Source organism: Glossina fuscipes, unplaced genomic scaffold, assembly GCF_014805625.2.
Source record: "Glossina fuscipes isolate IAEA_lab_2018 unplaced genomic scaffold, Yale_Gfus_2 1, whole genome shotgun sequence".
NCBI lineage: Eukaryota > Metazoa > Arthropoda > Insecta > Diptera > Glossinidae > Glossina > Glossina fuscipes.
In genome coordinates this window covers 20121050-20144922 of record NW_023998415.1, presented here as the reverse complement: position 1 = coordinate 20144922, position 23873 = coordinate 20121050, and the positions used below count along the sequence as shown (strand labels likewise).

Sequence of the window (23873 nt, the reverse complement as noted above, 5' to 3'; positions counted from 1 at the left end):
TACTGCTGTCTCTGTTTGCCCATGAAAGTCATAAAAGTCGCTTAACTTAATGCCAAAGTAATAGAACTGATAATAATATCCTAAAGTCTCGGCAATGAGATGGCAACTGTGGATAAGTTGACTGGATTTTAGCCTTGATAGTAAAAAAGCACTTAAATCTTTTTTGAATATGCTACACAAACACATAACAAGTTTATGTACAATATATATATATATAAGTATGTTTATTTGTGTTTGTGTGTGCATCATTTTGAATATTTTTCTTCCACTTTATCTTTTTCTCCCTAATTTTTTTTTTTGATTCAAGATTTCGGACAATTGTCAATTTGATCTGCTATGTATATAGTGCTTGTTTCAGTTGCGTTGTTAAACATATATGTGTTCATAAATGTTTGTCTAATGAAAAGATAATAAAAATTTACGTTACAGGGAAATGTGCTAAATCTCGTATAGATTTTGGTTACATACAGGCGTCTCTCATATAACACACACTTATCTATTCTCATATTCTACACCGTTTGTGGTACAAGGCTGTATCTAGTTTGTGCGGATGTGTACAACACCTAAAATCACCTTCTATTACACTAATCGATTCCTTGGGCTTAGATTCTGAATTGTCTGTCATTCTGTCCTTCTGAAATATTTTGAAGAAATTCGGTACACAGATGTGTTTTGGCGCAATACAATGACGAATTCTATTGGAAATTATTCGGATCGAACCACTTGTTCGACCACTGCCCATATAATGCCTTACTTTGAAAAATCCTAATGCGAATGACCATATTAAGCGAAGTATAGAATGTTTAATGGCGTGTCGTGTCCCACTATGGCGTTATTTATTATTTGCTTCTCTTTTTTCCTCAAAGTGGTTTAAAATTCCTCTTATTAACGAAACTCCAATGGAACACTTAAACGATTTTTTGAAATCCCTTTGTTATATATGTTTTCAGAATGTGGGACCACGATCCAAGTAAATTATTTCTTGGAATGATTTTTGAAAGATCGCAGCTAAACCAAGAAGCCCTGTTGACGCATAAAAAAAGAGAAGAGAAGTAGGCAAACATGTTTGGAAAAGAATACCAACTATATGAATTAAAATTGGAAAAATTCAAGTTACGCTTATTATCAAAACCAAGAAAACTGTGCAAAGTGATGTCTAATGCAAACATTAGATGATTTTTCGGCTCGAAACTTATCTATACGAATTGAGAAAATTATTGTGGGATTCCCACGAGACGAAAAGAGTTACAAGATATTTCGAGGTGTGGTCACGTTAAGCCACGGCACTGTAAGCATTGTAAGCATCTTGCGTTGTTATTCTCTTCATTTTTATAAACTTATATCTTATGAAATCTTTGCCGTGATACAATTCCTTTTCTGACGGGAAAAAAATTATAAAACAAAAAGAAATTGTTAATTGTGCTCATGTATACAGCATTGTTCGCACTTTTATGAAACAATTCGAAAAATTGTTAAGTGCCAAAAAAAAAAATAAATAAGTAAATAAATAAAAAAATAAGCAAAAATTCTTTTTAAACATATCTTATAAGAGACCACAAGCATTCCTCGCCGTACATTTTCAATTCTCTTATACACTTGAACGTACTACGCTAGTGCTTCTGTTTTCTTATTTCATCTCATTTTCATTTATTTTTCAACTTAAAAGCTTTATCGACTTCTATTGGAAATGTGTTTGCTATGAAAGGACATTTACGCAGGGATTAAATTTAATAAATACATTAAAAAAATGAAAAAATAAAAATAAAAAAAAACTTCATACATAAGAGAGCAAAAAATACCAAAAATTACTGCATTTTTTCGATAAACGGTATAGCGTAAAGTATCGTAACGTCAATTTTGGCTGCGTGTAGAGATGCTCATCTCTTTATTTATTTACTTTCGCATGACAAACACACCAATGTAATTGTCTATGTTCAAGATGTATGCACGTATGTGTGCTGGCATTCTATTCGATATGGGGCATAAAAGGAAGTTGATTATAATTTATGTGCAAAATATTGATTTTCCCAGTTAAGATGATTTCTATCTGAACAATATTTGTTATATAAAGGAAACAATCAACTCATAAAACCCATTTTGGCTTTGAAACAAATTTTTGATGTCTACTATTATTTGTGTATGAAATTTATGATACGTTTTGTTAATTAACAATTTATCGATTATATAATCGAATGCTCCAAGCAAGCTTAGTGCACGTACGTAAAGCTTCAGCTTTCTATCTGAATTGTGATTAGATAATCGGAACGAATGGACGAGTCTACTTAAAGTGGGCATAACTAAATCAACTGAAAACCTCATCTTGAGCAAAGTTACTCGTACTTGATGAGACTTATAAACGAAATACAAAAAATAGGATAACTTTATTGATACACTTTGATTCAAAATTATAAGATCCGCCTCGGATTAAAGTTTCATTTTTTTTTTTTTTTTTTGTATATTATGGAGAAATTTCGATACTTTGAAAACTTTACGTAAAGGATGCCATCAGAAATGCGTAAAGTATTTCCGGTTGCGTCTTCACCGCACCTTGAAGAACATATAGACGGAAAGGCTGATAAATGCTTAATGAAGAGGATATGTTTGAGTCGATAGAGAATTTCAAGCTGATCATGAAAAAATATGCACATACATTCTATTATATATATACATATACACATATATATATATACATACATAATAGATTAATGTTGCAAAGTAAATGAAAAATGGCTGGATTTTCATCTTCCGATTATAGAACTGAAAAATGTAAAGTGCTTAATGAAGTGTATGCTTTCAAGAAGAAGAAACAAATTAGATAAAATGTTAATAAAAAAAGATAAGGAATACTCATCATACGAGAAGCAAAGAAAATTATACTCATACACATACAAAAAAGCCGAAAAATGAAAATTACATGGCAAACCGTATCATGAAATGAAAGAAATTCTCGAAATTTATCACTTCATTCTGCAAATGATGAGAAAACTTTTTAGTGTACGCGCTTATGCTTTACCTGAATACTTATCAAATTCCTTTTGCAGGTATCCCCATCTCTCGTAGTTAATGTACAAATATTTTAAGGTATTTCATCGTTCAACATAGCTGTAGACCTTCTTTGGTCTAGTAACATACTTTTGCATTCTCTTTCATACTTCTATGCTTCCATTACTTAGCAAATATTTATTGTTAGCTTTAAAGCTGTACTCACTGGCCAATTTTTGGGCTTGATAAATAATAATTTTGTATCAACCAACACCTGTTAAAAATCGTAAAACTATAACTCTTTACCTCTTGCGGATATCTTTTTTCCCAAATCACTTCCCGCTTGAAAGTCTATATAAGACCAGCAAAATTGTTGCTAAATGGCTGAAGCTATAAATTTCTATCTTTAAATTTTCTGGAATTTCATTGAAAAGCATACGATACGCAGACCAACACATTCAGCTCGACTTGAATTGTTATATTCAAGGAATAAATCTAATTCTTAAATTGAACATAAGCCTATGTTTTTGTAAAGTGAAAAACTTTTATTGCGTTTTCGAAACATACTTTTGGTTAATAATAGACGATTCATTTATCCAAATTTTAATTACTATAGCTCTCTTTCAAATGGTAATTTTAAATTCTTATTTATGGACCAATCACTCAGGGTATGCCGCCTATTCGTATAATACGGTCACGGCCGGAAAGATATGAGGAACGGAAAGGAGACAAAGGAATGGTGCGGCCGTTTGGTATGTGTTATGCCTTTACCGACTAAGCACTCACTCACTATAAGTACGATCCAATAAACTGGTCCGCATTCCGATGTAAACCAGGAAACACAAACTTGATGGTCGCAATTCTTCAAAACTCGGACATATTCGTGCGTAATATTAGTTGGATAAGTTATAATCTGTAGGCAGCAATATTTTAATATTCATTTTCACTTGTCGACGCATTTGCCGGCTATCGCTTGGACATTTTACATCTTTGAAAATTATTAAAATTATTGTATTTTCGTTTAAGTGAAACATTCGAAAGACGATGTCTTAGTGAGACTTTGATTCTATGATCCTTTCTAATTGTTTCCGTATATGTGACCTATAGACCATACGGCATCACCCGCAGCGTGACATAGCATTTAAAATAATTTATCCCAACAATTCTAAATTCGAGAAAAGCGATTCCAACATTTTTGGGTCAGTACAACCACTGCATCCATCTCTAATAAGTCCTCGGAAATACAATATACTTTGGTTAAAGGAAGTTGGGACATTTTCAGATACGACTGAAAATTTATTTCGTGCAATTTATCTTGATCTAAGCAAGATATTCTGAACAGGATTCAGTTAATCAGGAATCAGAAATCGCTAAAATAAATATATAAAAATCCGTAATGATATTGATATTTGAAAGTAAATAAAGATTTCCACTTTCAAGACTTTGTCTCAAGCATTGTAAAGATTCTTTTAGTAAAAATTTGAGCACTTTACGTTCTCCGCTTGAGATTCGCTTCGCTTGAGGAGCACATGTTTCTTATTTATTTCTGTTTATAGCATTAGTTAGTGCATTTAAATCGTCCACATCTTTATGGCAATTAAAAACGCTTTATGCCCTCAAATATATATATGAAAAACGCTGCATTGATGAACAATAACATATGACTTATGGGGTTCCTATTATATAGCGTTTATCGCAATGGGGAGAAAACAAATCAAATAATCATTATCGTTAAACAAAAAATACGAAATTGTTTCACGGAAAAAGCAGCTAATAGAACTATTTAACGATCAAATAATAATTTTTGATAAAACCGCAATTAAAACATTTAAATTCTATACACATTTATTGACGTAGAAAAAAATGCTCAATTGGAGTTTAATTATAAGCTGAAAAAAGGAAAAATGTTTATAAATAAATAAAAAATAATATGAAAGAAAGCAAAATATAAAAACAATAAACGAAATTCAATATTAAATTGATAGTATTTTCGGTGGGAAAAAATTTTAGAAATTAATAATAAAAATAATTTAAAAAGTAATTAAAAATAATGCGGAGAAATTATTTTAAAATAAGCTAATTAGCAACTAATTGGCTTAAATGAGTTTAGCATTTTTATTTATTTTCTTACTCATATTATTAATTTTTCACTTTCGATAAATGCCAAAGGAAAGCTTTCGAATTTTTCCCGCATATCAAATAAAGGCATACAAGATTTTTCCTGACGTTTGCATCATCCATTACACAATCGATAAAGTCCATTTATATATACTCTTAGTTGGCATAAAATTCTAAAACGATTCTAATTAGTTCATTAATTCAAGGTACCGACGTCCCTTCCTGTTCTGTTTCGCTTTTAAAATGCTCACGTCGTACGATCGTACGGTCTCCTAAACTGAGACAGAGAACTGAAGTTGAAAGAAGATACTATCGCACGGCGGTTGATCGCAATAGGCCAAGCCTGCCAAGCCAGATCCACCGCGGCCACTTAAAAGGCCTAAGACACCTAAGCCTGCAATACATAACTTGTTACCTATAGCTTGCAATGCGCAAACATTTATTTTAAAATTTTATATAAAGGCATCGTCACATTATCAAAATTTAAAATTTATTCAAGCGATTTGTATGCATTTAACCGAACGCTTTGCGGTATCACATATATCGCAAAGATTCGACTCGAACCGATTACAAATTTTTAATCCGTTGTACTTATGTGCTTTTCAGTTAAAATAATCAATTATCATAATTATGCATTAGCATGGGTGATTATCCAGAAATTAGAGAATTTCGATATCATTTTAATAGCAATGAGTTTAAAATAGAGTAGGAAAGACTATTAATATCATAGGCGTTATCGTTCGTATTTCATGCATAAAATTCTGTTGTTTTTACAAACTCCAAATATTTTCAATTAATATCATATAGTTTTCACTCAGATATTCTTGCTTACGTAATCAAAGTCGTTCACCAACAAATTGTTGTTATAAAAGAATTTTTAAAAAATTTCCCCTTTAAAGACACTTTACAAGACAATACGAGATATGACAAGAAGATACACATTGCTTTCGAGCATTATGTATGTGTTCTTGAACCTTATCTACCCATGAGTTCGGCTCACTTTTTATACGCGTCGTCATATAAAATGGTCCGGAAACTATTACATACTCGTAGTGCACACGATCGGGATAGTTTATTAATTTATTGTACGTCTCGTATGTAGCCATATTTTACCCAAAGCCGGACTTTAGACCTTTCAAATGATTAACGTACCACGGAAGTCAGCTTGACCAGAAAGTCATCGCTGCATGGACTGCCGAGAACGGACCTTCGGTGATTTTCGTGGTGGCTGTGTTTGCTCTCAAAATCCCGGAAATATTAATTATTTGAGGTGTTAGATAGGCGCGGCTATCGTCAGAGGAAAAGACATGCCATACGCATGTAGCGTGAGACGTAAGCGACGCTTTCTCACTGCGTATGGCATCGCATATCGCACGACTAAGCTTCCATGGCATGGACCTAGGTAAACCGTTTGTTACACATCCATGCGTCTGTAGAAAGCATTCCTCCATATAGGAGCAGCCTATATAAGTGCACGCGTAAATATATATATTTATATGCACTTTATTACACACGCCCATACGTAAAGTGTGTCTGTAAAGGGGACGCCGGCGTGCATATCAATCCTTAACAAGTCGGCAAGGTATCTGACGTATCGCCTGTGGAGAATAACGCCTTCCTCTAACACATGCTTGAATCAATCGCGTTACATATCACTATTTTGTGTTCCACTTTTGATTCATTTATTTATTCCTTTAATTAAGATGACAGTTTCTTCAAAGGCATAATTCTTTCTTTCTTTTGCTTTTTTTTTTTTTGGCTTACACACAATATATAGTTTTTATACTTATTATTAATTGTTATATATACACAGAGTTGTCATTCGCAATCAGGTCTAGGTTATCAAACTTTTTCTTTAGCCTTAATAAGTCGTAAACAATTTGATTTCTTGTATACGTAAAATTAACTTTTACTAAACTGACCAAGTTTGGTTTTGTTTGACCAGATATCCCCTTGTGAATTTTGTTTATTGCCCACAGCAAGGTCATTTCTACTAGCACATATACAGATAAAGCGAAATGAAAAGTTCTATATTACAAGTAAGGCTGACATTTCATTATAGTAGAACATTAGTTATAAGTAAAACCATCATTAGTCACAAATGTCAAAAACAATTTCTTTCGTTACTGCACACGAACAGAGACACAAACAAGGTGATTCCGTTTCATTTATCAGTTATCATAACAATTAATCCCTTTCATAATTACATATTTCAAAATGACTAAGTATTCATCACACAATTCTCTAAGCATTGCATACAAGTTAGTATTAATCTCCGCTACACTTTGTTTACACTAAAAGATAATACAAAACAGGTATTTTACTGTATGCTTGCATCGCTACAACTTTACTACAAATTTATTTAAACTGTAAATCGAGAAATCAAGAGAATGTTTAATAAATTGAGAAGAAAATTATATTGAAACTTGTTCAAGTCTCGTCTTGAGGAAATGATTCTAAGCTCATACTTTTCCTTGATCTGATTTAATCCAAGTCCATTCAATCGGATAACTGGTTGGATTGTTTTTGGCTTTTTTTTTTTGCAGCGAAAATTTATACATAGGGACTACACCTAGACACATATTTTGTCAGATTACCGATATCGACCAAGTTGAACAAGTAAGAAAATTATATTCGGTTTGTGAACGAATTTTTTTTTTTCTTTTACATCCATCACCGTCATCCAATAAAAGATTATAAAAATATATAAATATATAAATTTGCATACTCCATTATAAAAGGTGGGGCATGGCTGATTTCTTCTATTTTTGTCGAATAACTTTTTAGAAATTTTCTGTTCATACATATTACATATGTTGCTGTTGGAGTTTATAAGCAACGAGCAAACGACACGGAAAGGAAATGCGTTCTCAGTCTTGCTTCTACATATCTTTGATCTGTTTGCAAAATTTATAGGTGATATAGATGAAGTGCACCACAGATACTAAACAGATGTTCCGTTATCTGCTGAATAATAATTAAAAAACCAATTGAAATTCTTTTTAATGAACAGAGCTATTCTCAGTTTACATCGCACTGTAGGCGTGTCCTTCAATCGATTCCATTCCATTTTCAATGCCAATGTGCATGCAAGAACTTGAAGTGTTTCTGCCGAGATCGAAGTCGTTAGCTTCGTCCGAGCGGCTAGACGCATGTTTTCAACAGATATTACACTGACGGACAGACGAACAACACACCTGCTTGCGTACATTTCGAATTTGAAATTGGTCAAGATTTTATAGACAAAACAAAACGTAAGATATTTGGCCGAAAACGCGACGCACACACGTTGACGAACACACGTTGAAGAACCAAAAGAAACATAAAGATTATTATTATTAGTAAATATTATTTGTTAATAAATTGAAAACTATTGCAAAGATAACAATAATCAGTCGAGGTAGACGATCGCATTTAGCAAAAGAGCCTTATGGTTCTCGAGAGGAACGTAAGCAGCAGGATTCAATTTAAAGGTAAATTTTCTTTTTCCTGTATGCTGTTATGCATTATTTACTGCGTCGTTTACTTGGTCTAAATTTCCGAACAAATGTTAAATTAATAGGTTAACGGGAAAATTCTGTCGCACCTTACTACCTCCAGATAAATTTACTTGCCAAGTTAAGGTAATAAGGCAGGATGCATCGTACAGGATCCCGTTATATAGGGTACGTTTCGCGGATTATAAAAGGACTACTTTCAACGCCCTTCATCCGTTAGTTGCAAAGTGCGGAGGTGAATGTAAGGCAATGCATTTTGTATGAATTTGAGACAGGAAGTGACGCATCTATTGCGTATACCATACTTATGTGACACGTTCGGAAATGATTTCGGTTAATGAAAATTTTACATATACTCGTGAATACAAAGCAAATGAAGTAGAAATTCAAAAATGTCGATTATAGTCTCATCTCCAGAATGAAAGAAGATGAGAAAAAGATTTTTTTTCGTCCCGCTTCCCTTTGGGAATTTCATAAAATTTCTCTTCTTCATGATCATCAATATATGTGTGTTATGTATGTATATGTAGCAATTTAAAAATCGGAAAAGCTTATAATAGAAAAACGGAATCATTTAAAGGTGTTTCGTTTAATTTTGTGCTATTCGTTGTCCAGTTATGAAATCACACTCGTCTTTCATATAAAACGAGAGATAATTGCAGGGTCAAGGCAATCACTTAACCATCGCAACCGCTTTCCAATTATATCTGCAATTTAAAACAATAAACTTATCCAAATTTGACCAAGTTTTAAATACAGAAGAACATAACATATTAATATAAATATAAATATAAATATAAATATAAATGTAAATATAAATAGAAATATAAACTCGGTTTGCAGTATTTATTATATTTATTATAGTTAGGTGTAGTGCGAAAACAGTTTGACTTTTCCATAATGAAAAAAAGGTGTTAATAAAATCAAGAGAAAACAGACGGCACAGTCCATATAGAAATGTGGTTAACCATAACGTTAATTTCATACATATATGGTTTTATAATTAATAATCGATATCTTTTAATATTATTATCTAATTCATTCATTTATTTTTTGCGCTTCATTAGAAACGAACAAACAAACAAACAAACAAACAAACAAACAAACAAGCAAACAAATAACAAACAGATAAACACAAGAATACAATAACATTAAATTTTATCATTTATTTAGTGTTCAGCAAATTATGTTAATTGAATTAATATAAATTTTAATTAGAGGACAAAAAAAAAAAAAAAAAAAAAAAAAAACGATTGCGGTGTTGTCGCTAACTAAAACTTCGTATGCAAATAAATTCATTAAAAGTGGAAGCAATAATAGCGGTAGCAATGGATTGTAATAAAAAAACTAACAAAAAAAAAGAAAAAAAAAAAAGCCTGAGAGCTTCCTTTCAAAACCTTGATAAAAATTCTTTTTCTTCTTTTGCTTTTTGTGTTTTTTTTCTTGAGTGTTGACTTCGTTTATTTCTTAAATGAATTTAAAACATTTTGTACGCCTGCGTAAACGCCTTCTCACTTCTACGTAACAGACATAGCAGACACGTTTCGCATAAATAATAACAGCTTAGCTCTAAGTTTCTTTCTTAAAATTATTGTTATTGTTGTTATTGCTGTATATGTCATAACAGAAAATAACACACAAAATACGTTCTAAACTTAAATTAAGAAGACTGAAAAAGAAGAAACAAAAAATTACAGACTATTTTAAAGAAAGGCTAAAAATGCATTCATTAGCCATTATGTTGAAAGAATAATGCAAATTTCGAATGAGGCAAAAAAAAAAAATAAAAAATTGGCGCAGAAACACTATAAGATAAATTAAAGGCTTTCACAGAGAGTAACCCCCACGCCGAGTCAACACCAACTCATTGGGAAGGAACGCAGAATAGATTCGAAGGAAGAATGTTGTGAAACCTGAGTTTAAATCGCTCGCATATGTATTGTGTGCGAGCATTTTTTACTTTATGTATGTATGCGTATGGATATATGTAAGTATGTGTGCTTGTGCGTGTTTGTTTGTCTGTCTCTCTGTTTGTCTGTCTGTCTGTCTGTCTGTAATGATGAACAATAAAACATAACAAGCCGGCGCGTCAGTATACAAAGTAGCCTTTCATTATGAAACCGGGAACGTGCTGCATTCATACAATAAACCTTGCCTTGCATATAATTTCCCAAAGAAAGAATAGTAAGAAAAAAAAAAAATGAAGAAAATAAAAGAAAAAAAGCTTACTCTATAAGGCAATTTGGCCTTAGGGTCAATTTAAGGCACTCTACTCAGATATATAGACACACAAACAGCTAAACCAATTTAAATAATTTAAATGAGGACAATAGCAAGAAAAAGAGAGGAAGATCCGTCGTCTGCTTTGATAAGGAAACTGCAACTCTTTCATCGTTCATTGTATTGAAAAAAAAAAATTTTTTTTTTTTTTTTTTTGAATATTAAAACTATTATAGCGATTGCGTTTAATGAAATTAGGGCTTCATTTGTGGTTTTAGGTAAAGAGATTTCATTCATTCCTCTTTTTATGGTAGTTTTAAGCTTTGTCTCCCCGTCAAAGCGAATCGGTTTTAATTTTGCGGCTTCTGCTGTATTAGCTTAACTCGCATGACAGACTCACTTAGCAATTACACAAAAAGAAAAAAAAGCAATAAAGAATGTTTTTTCTCTAAACTTTTAAATATGAATTTGTCTTTTCTTTGAAAATAAATGAAATTTTTGAATAAATTAGCAAAAAAAAATTAATTTAATTAAATAAGAAAAGTCTTCTACTCATACTAATCATAATTGATGTTTTATCCCATACTTCTTCAAAGTGTAGGCAAACTTAACCATATCGTTCATTTGCTTGCGACGGATATATGAAAAAAAATTAGAAATTACATAGGATGGGTCGGTGCCGCGCATTCAGCGCAGAAAATATACATTACTCTTTATTGTGACCTGTCAATAGAAAGATGTCTACTATACGTGTATAAATGAGGCGATAGGTAGGAAAAAAAGGCGGGAAGAAGATATCGAATGTGGTCGCACCCCAAGTAATGTACATCCGATCGGTAAATGTTATGCCTCTGCCACACGCACGCTAATCACAATTAATGTATGGTCTATAGCACTGCAAATTGGATCCAGATATGTGGATTCGATAGCTGCGCTTTATACCTAATACGCTACGCATTCGATCCCCAAATCGCCAAATTGTGTGCATTTGTTAAATAATTTGCATTAAAACTTGAAGTGATTTAACAATTTTCGTCTCTTGACTCTCACCTGTCATTGATACCTATAAAATCACCACGTCGTGGGCCACGTCTCACCATTCTACGGTATAACGACTTGTCAAAATAATTTTCAACGCTGGGCCAAAACGTGTGAGCGTACCAAATTCATCTGAAAAGTTGTGACCATACAAGGGTGTGGGCAGACAAGTTTGAATCAATTCAGAAAGTGTTTCTTAATGATGATCAGTATGATACGAATTGGGTCTCTTTCAACCCAAACGGCCAGAAGGACTGGCATGCTTATATTAAACAGGATTGTGATTCTGAGTCGATCCATACAGTAAGCGATGGGCGTGTCTAAATTCCTTCTGGGTGTTGCATATATCCACGCATACTTAATATACTCTTGCACCACAAGTGTTGTAAGGTATAAAAAGAAAGCAATTTCACTTCATTGATGAACAGAGTTAGGATCAGTTTATCAATAAAACAATTTTTGTAAAAATTCCTTACACAGGGAAAATGGTTGCTGAAAATCCATTCAAAGTTTCTGACTTTGTGTTTAACTCTTAACTGGCATGTAAATGTATGTTCATATCCTTTGGATATCTAGCGAACTGAACGATGGAGAGTTTCTGCAAACTTGAAAATATCAGCACCAAATGCACATTTAAAATTCAAATTTTGCCGATATTGCTGTACGCTAGGCATACGTAAGATATATTATTATGAAAAGCTTATGAAAAAAAAAAAAAAAAAAAAAAGGAACAAGAAAAATAAAAAACTGTGTTCAGTAAGCACATAATTTGAACCTAGATGCTGGGTATTCAAAATTCACCCTAAAGTGAATGCAATCTTCTCACTTATTGTTATTATTTTGCTTCGAACTTTAAGTGCTTTAATGAATTGCCATTTAACTCCCATAGCACGAAAAAAAAGAAAAAAAGAACAAGCTACCAACCAATCCAACAGTAATGCTTTTTCCATTCAGGTAATCTGGCATTTTTAAGAGAAAATCCCAACTGACGTTTCTTATAAAAACACATTCTTAAGGACTCCATTAAAAATGGTTTGTTTAGTAGTCTGAAAGCAATATAATCAAGAAAAAAAAAAAAAAAAAAACGCAAACAAAACAAAATAAAAATTCTAAAAATAGTAGGATGAAAGGTTTCTTAACTTGTGCTATTATGTCTGGTCTAAGATGTTTCAAGTGCTTGAGATTGAGATTTTTGTACAACGAAAAGAACAATTTTTCTTTTCCTATTTGTTCCTTTTTTTTATTTCTTTCTTTCTTTCCTTTTTTTTTTTTTTTTTTTTGTATGATGAGAAATTTTAAATTGCTTTGTTTGCTGCTCTATACAATAGGTAAAAAGGCAGACATGTATAATAATTCAATTAAAACATTTACATGAATAATAAACGAAATTAAACCGAGATCGAGTTAACGTCACGACGCGATTTTCGCTTTTTATTATTATTTATTTATTTATTTTTTATTTTTTATTTTTTTTTTGCACGTCCAAGGAAATAAAAATATTGGAAAAACAAAAGGGGCAATCGAGCACTGAATATTTTGCAGTATTTTGCAACGACATCTTAAAGTAAAGCGTCATATATATATATATATATATATCGATCCATTTTCAATAGAATTCATCCCATTGTGACAGACGATTGGAAATTTCACTCAAAAACTATACCATCTGGAGAGACGACGGCGCGGGGAAGAAAGAGCAAGATTGCACTTAAAAAACTCGAAAGAGATTACGAGGTAATAGAGGTAATGACCCTGAGTAAATGCAAGTATTAAAGCAGCAGTTCAGTCAATGTCAAATAATGATGAGAATAGCAAGTAATTGTCCGTAATCGAAGGCGAAATTTATACACATCAGAGCAGATGAAAAAAGTCAGCATGAGAAAACTTAAATAGATCGGGGAATCGTGGACCCCTATCTTCAATTATGGATCGCATCGAAAACTTGCTTGTGCATACAGATTTTCAATTAGACTTACGGACATATATTGTATTTGCTAAGAATAACGAAGTATACTAAAATTCTTCTAGAATATTAACTAATTACCGCTGATGTGATATTTTTTTTAATTTAAAAGAAAACATGAAAATATTTGGCTTATTTGTGTAGTGATGCAGCAGCCATCTGAATCACGTGGTAATATTAGCACGTTTCCCTCTAACGAACCATACCGCGTTGTGTCTGAATAATTAACATGTTATTGCTTTTGTTTATACTTAAAATTCATTTATATATACAAACAAGGTATATATGAGCATAACTATTGTGCACAGGCCATAGATTTTCTTAATTTCGAGTTCTAGGGAAATGAAGAAAACCTTCAAAAGATATTACAAAATGTATTTGTGAATGCATGTTCGGCACAAGCATTACGTTCTGTGATAGTGCGGTCACTGTTCTGAGAGAGTGTGCACAGTTCCTCAACCCAACTCTCTCTCTCTCTCTCTCTCTCTCTCTCTCTCTCTCTCTCTCTCTCTTTCTCTCTCTTTCTCTCTCTCTCTTTCTCTCTCTCTCTCCCTCTCTTTCTCTCTTTCCACTTCCTTTCCCACTCTGAAATAGTAGAGCGTATCGTGTTACAACAACACGTATTATTTCGATATATGACGATTAGCTTCAAATTTACAAATTTTTTTCTTTCTTATGATAAACTTGAGCTCAAAGTTCGAATCTGACTCAAAGAATAACTTTGCTAAGATCAGGAAGTGGTATGTATTCTACTATCTGCAAGTAAATTTTATGTGACGTCAAAGCAAACAGTTGGCCAACATCGTACATCTTCTGGACGTACCAGAGTGAATGAGGTCACAGTAGGTAAAATGCATTAAAGATATTGCATTTGGTATGGGCTTGAGAGAGGAAGCAACGCATCGGTTGCTCGTGCAAGAGTTACATGACATGTTGCGAGGTGAAGCTGTAAATGTTCGAACCTGCCGAATTTCGGTTGGAAGATTTCATTCTGAAAGAAGATCGTCCATCTGATCGATAATAGCATTTTGCAGTCTATGTTGGAGCGTAACCCACATATCGACGACAAATATATTACATAACTGGGATTTGTCTTGAAGCAAAGTATTTGGTTTCCATTTAATTGTAACCCGTTTAGTAAATTGAATGAAGCTATTAAGCTGAAAAGCTGTCAGTATTAGCGAACAGAAAACGAATTTAGTTCCATCAAGATAATGCAAAATTATATACTGCAAGGATAAGGTAGCAAAAGTTAAATGCGCTTGCGTGCAAAATTCTTACTCATCCAGTATATGCATCTGACATAGCTGGAACGGACTATTTATTCCGATTGTGACGGGAAAACAATTGCTTAGAAATTATTTAATGAACATTATTCAAACTTATTCAAATATTTTATTTATCAGATGACAAAACCTACCCGCCAATGTAATAGAATTAGCAGTAGTACAGAAATACAGGGTGAACTTCTTTCCGATCAACTTAATAATTATTTATCGGATTGGTTTTAACTAACTGTATATTATATAATAATATAATTTCTTCTTCATAAAGAAGAAGAAAAAATGGTTAGATAGAAATATACATATAAGATATATTTCATCCTATACTAACATATAGCGATATTACTCACGGATATTATTGTCTTTGCATACTGTGGGTCTAATAGTACTAGTAATAAAGCAAAAAATATTCGGAGCTGAACAGAGTGTTGGTTACGAACAATTTTTTTTGCGTTTATAATGCGCATAACCGTTAATGTATGAATTTCTAAAATTTAGCAAAAAAAAAAAAAAAAATCGAACTAAGAGTGCAAAGCATTATTTATACATAACAGGTCTTTAAAAAAAGGAAAAATACGAAGCGAAGGAGGAATGTGGCATATACACGACTTTGTGAACATTTTTATAGTTATTATGCCGTAAGTTTTATGTGAAGACATTTAGAATTTTTTTCTTTTATCTTTTATTTATTTTTATTTTTTTATTTTTTTTTTCTGTTTTAACTCATACTCTCAACTTCATTTTGCATACTTGGCTTAATTGCTTTAGTTACGCTTCAATATTGGGGTCATTAAGGCAGCAACAACGGTAGCAGAAGCAAATAACCTTAAGCTTTAATAATTATGAAAATTTTACAAAAAAAAAAAAAAAAAAAAAAAAAAAAACGACAAGAAAAAAGCTCTTCTACGAACAATTTCAATTTCCTCTGTTTGACATCACTTTAAGGTGCCCTTCTTGCAAAATATGTTTCAGTTGCGTTTAAACATTCTCCTTTTTTCTCTATACTAGGACTTTATTTTAAGTAAGCAAAACTTGTGGTGCTTTCTCTTATTTTCTTCAGTTTTCTATTTTCTTAAAATTAAAAAAGGAACAAACTTTAAAGTACTTTCTATGTAAATAAAAGAAATAAAGTTAAAAGTTCTTCAAGGCAAAAGCGCGGTTTGTTTTTAACAAACATCTGTTACTGTAGCAGCTACCACCGTTATTGCCACTATTTTCAACCCCTAAAAGTATGCCTTATAAAGTAAAGATACCCAAAAAGAGAAAAAAAGCTGCCTTGTATTTACAAGTTTTCTTCGGCGAAAGGAAGGTCCGTCAAACATTCTTTTTCTCAATGTTGTACAACAAAACTTGAAAAAGCTCTTGAAACTAGTAAAATATATGTATATGTATAAAAAAGAATATGAAAAAAAAAAAAGACCTAAATTAAACAAGTTTTCAGTAGAGTGCAAGTCTCCAAAGTGTAGTAAAAACATACTTTTCTCCTTTATGCCAACCACTTGAAAGTAAACATAAACATGCGCTTAAAGGAAAAAAACATACTTTTTAATATTGTTTAGATTTATTTAAGAAACGTAAGCAGGAAAACTGTTTTCTCCCTGAAGTGACTTTGAGACGTTCATCAACTTGACTAGGGGCCGTACGTTGCAAATTCAACATAAGTGAACCCAATGAGGACATTCTACCTGCCAGTGAAGTATTTGTGTCTAGCAATTCCGCGATAATATAACTCGACTTGAGATTGATTGAGTTAATTTTGAAACACAATGAATTTGCCACCGACAGCGAATAGAAAGAGGGGATATCAACAATTGCAATTTTTACGACTCAGTACCGGTCCCCTTAGCACAGCGTGCACATGCTTTAGAATTTATACTTTGCGATCCTACTTTGCTTTAAGCGATATTAAGTCCCAGGCATATTTTCAACTTTGGCTGTGGCCATGTAGAAATAGAAACCAAATAATATTCTGCTTGCATCGAAACATTAATACCCGTCGCTAGTTTGCCGATTGTGTATGATTGGCTTGAAATCATTTCGTAGGTAATTGTATAAAGTAAAAGCGTATTTAGATACTTTATCTCATGTATGTGTGTAGGCAGACATTCATATTGCAATGCCTGTGGTTTAAGAAAGCTAACTAAAAGTTAACTTTTGAACACAACTGCTTAAGTAAAGTCGTTACAAGCTTTTAGGGAGCGCCAACTCTTCCAACTATATCAACCATTTTCGAACCTAATTTGTCATACTTGAGAAAAATTCGGTGTCTCGGACAACCGGCTAAATGGCTTTTCATACGCAGAAACATAGAGTATAGTTTCTCCTAGAGAGTATAGTTCTCTTGCCGATCCACCTCTAACTTATGGTAAAACAAGTAAAATTTGTCAATCTCGTCCATGATATAGATAAAGGGTCGCGACTAACAACTTAATGCGCGCGAGTTTAATTCTCAAGTTCACGAGATTTTTCAATATTATGATCTAATTTTTCCGACAGTCTTTAAATCCATACCTTGTAAATTTACGTACGAAACAAATAGACGATAAATAAATAAACAAATAAGTAGAACACGATGTAAAAGATAGTACCGTTAGGAACTTGAGCAATTTGGCACTAATTCATACCCAATTGCATTAAATTAAATCCCGGTATATGCAGTATCCACCTCGTGTATGTATGACTTATTATTGAGTGTAAGGCGAAGGCATGCCATCGCTACCTGTATCGAGAAGTCGACTGAAAAATTTAAAAAGGTAAGCAATCGACAATCAAATCCAAGCTTGTAAAGAGAAAATGCTTGCAAATATAAATAAAAATGACGAGTTTTTTATCAAATTGTAGACAAAACGATGAGCTGATGTAACTGATGTTGCGACTCGACATGAAAAAAATTTAAACAGAAACCATGTATGATCAAGAACACTGTTCCTTTAAAGCAAGTTTCGAGATAATCGTTTGAATTTGAAAAAAATTCGAAATCCTAAATAGACTTAAGATGCTATACTCTAATCTGATCGAACTTTTGCCGATCGATCGACTTTTGCCGATTTTGTAGCTTTCGAAAATATTGGATAAAATTCGCAGAAAAATTAATAGTTTTTAAGAATTACAGCCACGCTTCGAACACATGAGATAGACCAAAAGACTGGGGTGGTGAAGTGGACTCCGCTATCTACGCTAATCAAAAGTATATTTAATGTATTGGGGAACCAAAGTATAAATTTGCATTTTATACCCCAATAATGAATATGGATGACGGATACAAAAAACACTCTAACTGTGAACATAAATTTGCTCGCTGAGATTTTGCTTAGTAGGTATGAACTCTGAGTTTCAGAAAATAGAAGAAAGCGCTTGAAACAGGTATCCGATCCGAATCATTTTCAAAAGCGATACAAGAAATCAGGATGAATGGTCCAAAAAGTGATTCGAAAAGTAATTCAGAATCGATCGACATACTAAAAGATGGCTCTATCCAAACTCGTTCTGGGTATATGCAATACCCGGGCAAACTTAATATATTCCTATAACGCAAGTGGTTTCGGGCATAATAAGCGTTTTAATTGGCTTTCGTGATAATATCCGGAGCATATGTTTTAAATAATTATTAGCGACAAGGCTAAAAGTAGGCAATAAAATTTTTTAAGCCACGATTCGTCAATGCAGTTTGGCTCATTTTCTTTGGCTTCGAAGTGTCAAATTTACTTTAAGCTATTATTTTACCAATTCTGCTTAAGTGTTGCTCCTTCGTTTTGATTTGATTTGTGGTTATAGTTTTTAAACATAGCCAGATTACCCACATCTATGGACAACATTGTTATTAAAGTCACGTGCTGTTCATATACCGTGACATCAAAAGTTGAAATTTTTTTCAATGCAATGTTTAACTTTCGAATATTTGTTCATATATATATACATAAACATGTACATATATGTACTGTAACTTTTATATACAAAATTGTTTGTTAAAGTTTTGGCATTTCTTTTAGGAGAAAGGTAACCAGAAAAACTTACTATATACATATACTATATATATATATATATATATAAATACATATACATATTTGTAGTTACTTTTGTTATATTGCTGTTGTTTTCTATATGTTCTATGCTGCGTAAGCGTTTCTTCCTTTTTATTTTTCTTTTTTTTTGTTTTTGCCACAACATCTTCTGCATACTAACTAGTTAAGTAAATATCATAAATAAACTCTCTTGGTGAGTTTTTCTATACATTTTATTTCACACACAAAATTTGCATACAAGCTCGTATACCTATAGGAGTTGCCAAAATGATAAGAAACCTTTGAAGAAATTAATTTTCTTTAAAGCACATCATCGTAAAATTTATAGAGTTAACGATAGCATTTGCTACGGGAGTGTGCTTTCGCTTTTGAGGATTAAATTTATGAATATTCTTTTATACAATTTTTCAAGATATTAACAGGTCAATCCAAGAAAAATTCGTTATGCCTGAAATGTCTAGTTTACCTAATGGAATTTGTGTTTGAATTTATTTCATAGCTTACTTTCAAACATGTATGTGTGTTACCGTTGCGGACATTTTGGTCCGTGGTAAAAACAAATAAATAAATAAACAAGAATTTTAAAAGGATTTCACAACTTTACAACACAAACGACGACGAGAAAAGGACGAAGGCTCGGTGTTTAAGTAACGACAACTTATTAATGGAATGTAACGTACTCGCGTTATTTACTTGAAAGTTACAATGAATATACGTTTAGTTCGATATCGTCGTTTATCGTGCCTGTCATTTATTTATCACAATTTATCAATTTAAATAATAAATTTATATATCAAATATTTCATAGGAATTTGTAGTAAAATATATATGTAGCGTTAATTAAGAAAAACTAAAAAGCGAAAGATAGAGCCTTCAGAGTAAATATCGCTTTCATTGATTTAGAGACGACTTGACGACAACAAAATGATAAGATTTGCAATCGAATTATTTTTTCATATGTTGTTCGCAGATTACGAACGCAATAATAAAAGTTTAACCGACAGACAAAACAACAAAAGGTCGACACAACTAAAACGCTTTCACCAATACTCCGATCTGGATACACATATTACGATATTGCGAATAACTATTTGTATGCGGTGCGACAGCCTCTTGGGATATACTTAAATAAAGAACATAATTCCGTTTATTAAATATTCTTTAAAGTACGTAATAGGACACATGATTTGCTATTTTGAACACCACCGGCAACAATAGACCTTTGTGAAGCAATTAACATAAAAAGCGATTCACAAAACTTCTGATATCGATTTCATATCTGCAAATATGTAAGAAAAAACCCCATTGTTATTACCTTTCAATATTTTGTTATGCTCTCATTCTGGCAATAAATTTCTTATTGCTCAACAGCCCGAATATAGGCAAAAGGAAAGCAAACAATTATTAACTAATAAACTTGGCCTTTCCCTATACACATACCCATACACAGCCGTATGCATACATGTACACTTCCATAAGCAAGATGGTACATTAATATATGTGTGCTTAATAGAAAGTAACAATATCAAGTATTTTTGTTTTCACTTGAGAAAAAGGGAATTTTAGTTTTATTCTTTTTCATGCTTCTGCATTCGAATGCACAATATTCTACTCGATGCTCTCGTTTAACCATTTCCAAACTGCACAGCCACAATAAATTATACAGTTAAACCTAAATTAAAGAGAATCAGAAAAGAAAAAAAAAATAAAAAAAAAAAACGAATGAAAAGCCAGTCATGGAAGACGATACATAGAAAACAAAAGTTAAGAGGAAAAAGGCTATTGTAGAGAGAGAAAAAAAAAAAAAAATAATAATAGTAAAAAAAGAAGATAAATAGCAGAAGAAAAAATGTCAAGTACCTTTTTTGCAATTTCTTTATCATTATGAATACGTCTTTAAATGTGCTTTTGTTTTACATCTCGTATAGTTTTGCATCCCACCGCCAACACTACCACTACCACTACTATCGCTACTACTACTACTACTACTACCACTATTACTACTATTACTAACACATATGCAGAGCTTGTAATGCAAGACTGTAACTAAATAAGAAGAGCATTGTTAACATGTCGCATAAAGAAGGTTAAGTATGCTTGACACTTTGTGTTTAAAGTTAAAATTTATGATAAAAGGTTACAATACAAACAAAAAAAAAAACAATATGAAAAAAGTAAAACGGCCACATTTAAGTGGGTGTTTAGTCTACTGGTGTAAAAATAAAGATGTCGTGTAGAAAAACCCTTTTATTTCTATGGCGTATAATAATTACAAAACGTAAACGTTAACACAGCAGCACTGCTTTAAAAAGCGGTAGTTTTATACTTTCACCCTTAGAACAGAGTGTATCTTATATTTCTGCCAAGCATCGAAGCCCGATGGTAAACTTGACTTGTATTTTCGTTTGTTACAAACAAAATACCTATCAATATAAGATACATTGATTACATTAATAGCTGTAAGCTTCTTGATTAGAATAATACTTATAATACTTATGGAGCGATATGAGAGGGACCAAATGGATACCTTTTATCTCTTGTACATAAGCACAGTCCAGCACACATTATACCAATGTCGACGAGCATCGAGAATTTTGGGCACTCTCTCCTCGCCCGTGACCGTCTGATCCTTTCGCTTTACTCTGCCGGTCCACGAGAAGATCTAATGGCTTGCTTCCACACATCTGAGTTGCAGTCAAGTATCTTTTATATCACTTTAAAAAACCCAAGCTCTTTATAACATTTGTCAACACTTCGAACACGTTCTGTCCAATGACCGCTATTTTGTATTCTCAGATCGAAAACATCAAGAGTTGCCCTTTCGTTTGTATAGATACTTCCAAAGCAATAAGTTATTCATTAAATGAATGTATTGCGATTGCAACCACACATCTGTAGTACCTTGAATTTGCAACTTTTAACTTATATCGAAAGATGTCATAATATTTACGCAAGAAGTAACTTTGATAGAAAACACGAATTTCTAATGAAAAATTCTAAAAGTGAAATATAGTGTGTCGAACTGTCAGCAACATTGTTACGAACTGCTATGATTTTCTGTGCCGAAGAACAGCCAAAGCATTCACTGCTTGAATTAACTCTCCGGTCTAACGAAATTTTTTAACTAATCCCTACAAAATTTCCTTATATTTATTGACATATACGGTCGGTGTAAGATTCTCACCTCGTTTCCACGTCCATCCATATATGCTTCTAATATAAGTTTATAGAGCGCATCTGATACTCGCAACAACTATCATTATGTAGCGGAATCCTCGAATGGGAAAATGAAAATTACTTTTTCCAACAACTTGATTCCTACGATAAAAATCAATTTTAATCTTAGGTGATAGGCGTTCAGGATTCGCTTTAGGATGAACAAAGCTGTCTTCCTCGCTCTTTTCATGTTTCTATTTATATTACTTTTTGCTGTGCAGAAGAACTTTACATCTAACCCAAATTTTCTTGCAATTTAAAAAATGGGCTGCCTAAAAGTATGCAATTATTTGTTGGTTTAGTTTATTTGTTTACTTTTGCTAGCCGTTTGAAGTTTTTCTCCTCTCTTTTCTTTGTAGCAATAAAAATATTTAATGGTATGTTTTTAATTTTCCCTTTTCTTAGTTTAAGATAAGCAAATTATTTTCGTTTTTCTTTCCCTCGTTTACGGCTTTTTAATGTCAAAAGAAAAAAAAAAAAGCTCGAATAATTCTTTAATAATACTAATGTGTAATAAAAAAACTACTGGGTAGGTGTTAACCTACTTTGAGCCTTTAATACTAGCGCTAAAATTGCAACCAAAGATCTTGAAAAGAATTATTTGACTTCGAAAATAACAACATATCCTGAATACTCCCTGCGAAAGGGTTAATAGACTTCTCCATTCACATATTTGTTTGTAGCTGAATTGTGTGCTTTATAAAGCAAATGCTTGGAGAGCTTTTTTTTAAATCCTAAGTTGGCGTAATTACCCTTTAATTAGATGAATCCTTAAAGCTACAATTTAATGAAATTTGTGTTCATTTAAATAACGTATCGTGCCTTTAAATGAAAGTTATGTACCTAGCCGGTTCACGCTTATGCCTTGCATCGTTTGCGTTACAAACTATATTAAGTTTGTATGTATGGACTTGAGACCTACCTTTTATTATCACTGTGTTTGCGTCTGCTCATGTCATTTTGTGTTCAAACTGCAGATTGTTACTTTTGGCATATTTTTATAGCATTTGGTACGCTGCAATAATTTGATCCATTTAGCGATCATATTGAAAGTGAAAAACGAGATGTACGGTATTTACTGGTGTGCCGTGGCCGACTATAAGGCTTTTATTATATTTTATCTCGTTTGCCTTATAAGTGATTTTTTCTCTTTTTTTCATTCTGTTTAAATAACATTTTAATAACATTTTTGAGATAGTTTGCAGGCAAACCAAATTATTTTTCCTTTCTCGTTTTTTTCTTACCTCTCCTAGTGTTTGACTGAATATCCGTTGAATTTCTAGAAAATTCTCAAATGAGTTTATTTGCTTTATATTTTCACTTTTCAATGTTTGCGTATGTACTTACTTTGATAAGCTATGCATTGAGTTGACATGGCTCATAGAAATCATACTTGTTGTTGTTGTAATATATGAGTTATAACAAATATTGACATATTACTTGAAATAGTAAGCAGTTATATAGTGTTAGCATAGCCCTTTACTTTGTCTATTTCTATGACTCTTGGAATGCGATGGTGGACGGGTAGCATATT

The 23873-nt window shown here is 32.4% G+C and overlaps 1 protein-coding gene across 5 annotated transcripts in view; it reads left to right on the top strand.

Moving 5' to 3' along the window:
* LOC119645090 (teneurin-m) overlaps positions 1-23873 on the top strand; it is a 261680-nt gene that overhangs the window by 142593 nt on the left and 95214 nt on the right. Inside the window, exon 1 of one of the 5 annotated variants that reach the window (XM_038044988.1) lies at positions 13571-13589. The exons of the other annotated variants lie outside the window; for them this stretch is intronic. The gene's annotated coding sequence lies outside the window, so the exon portion shown is untranslated. Of the gene's footprint in view, positions 1-13570; positions 13590-23873 lie in introns of those variants that run through there. 5 annotated transcript variants of the gene reach the window in all.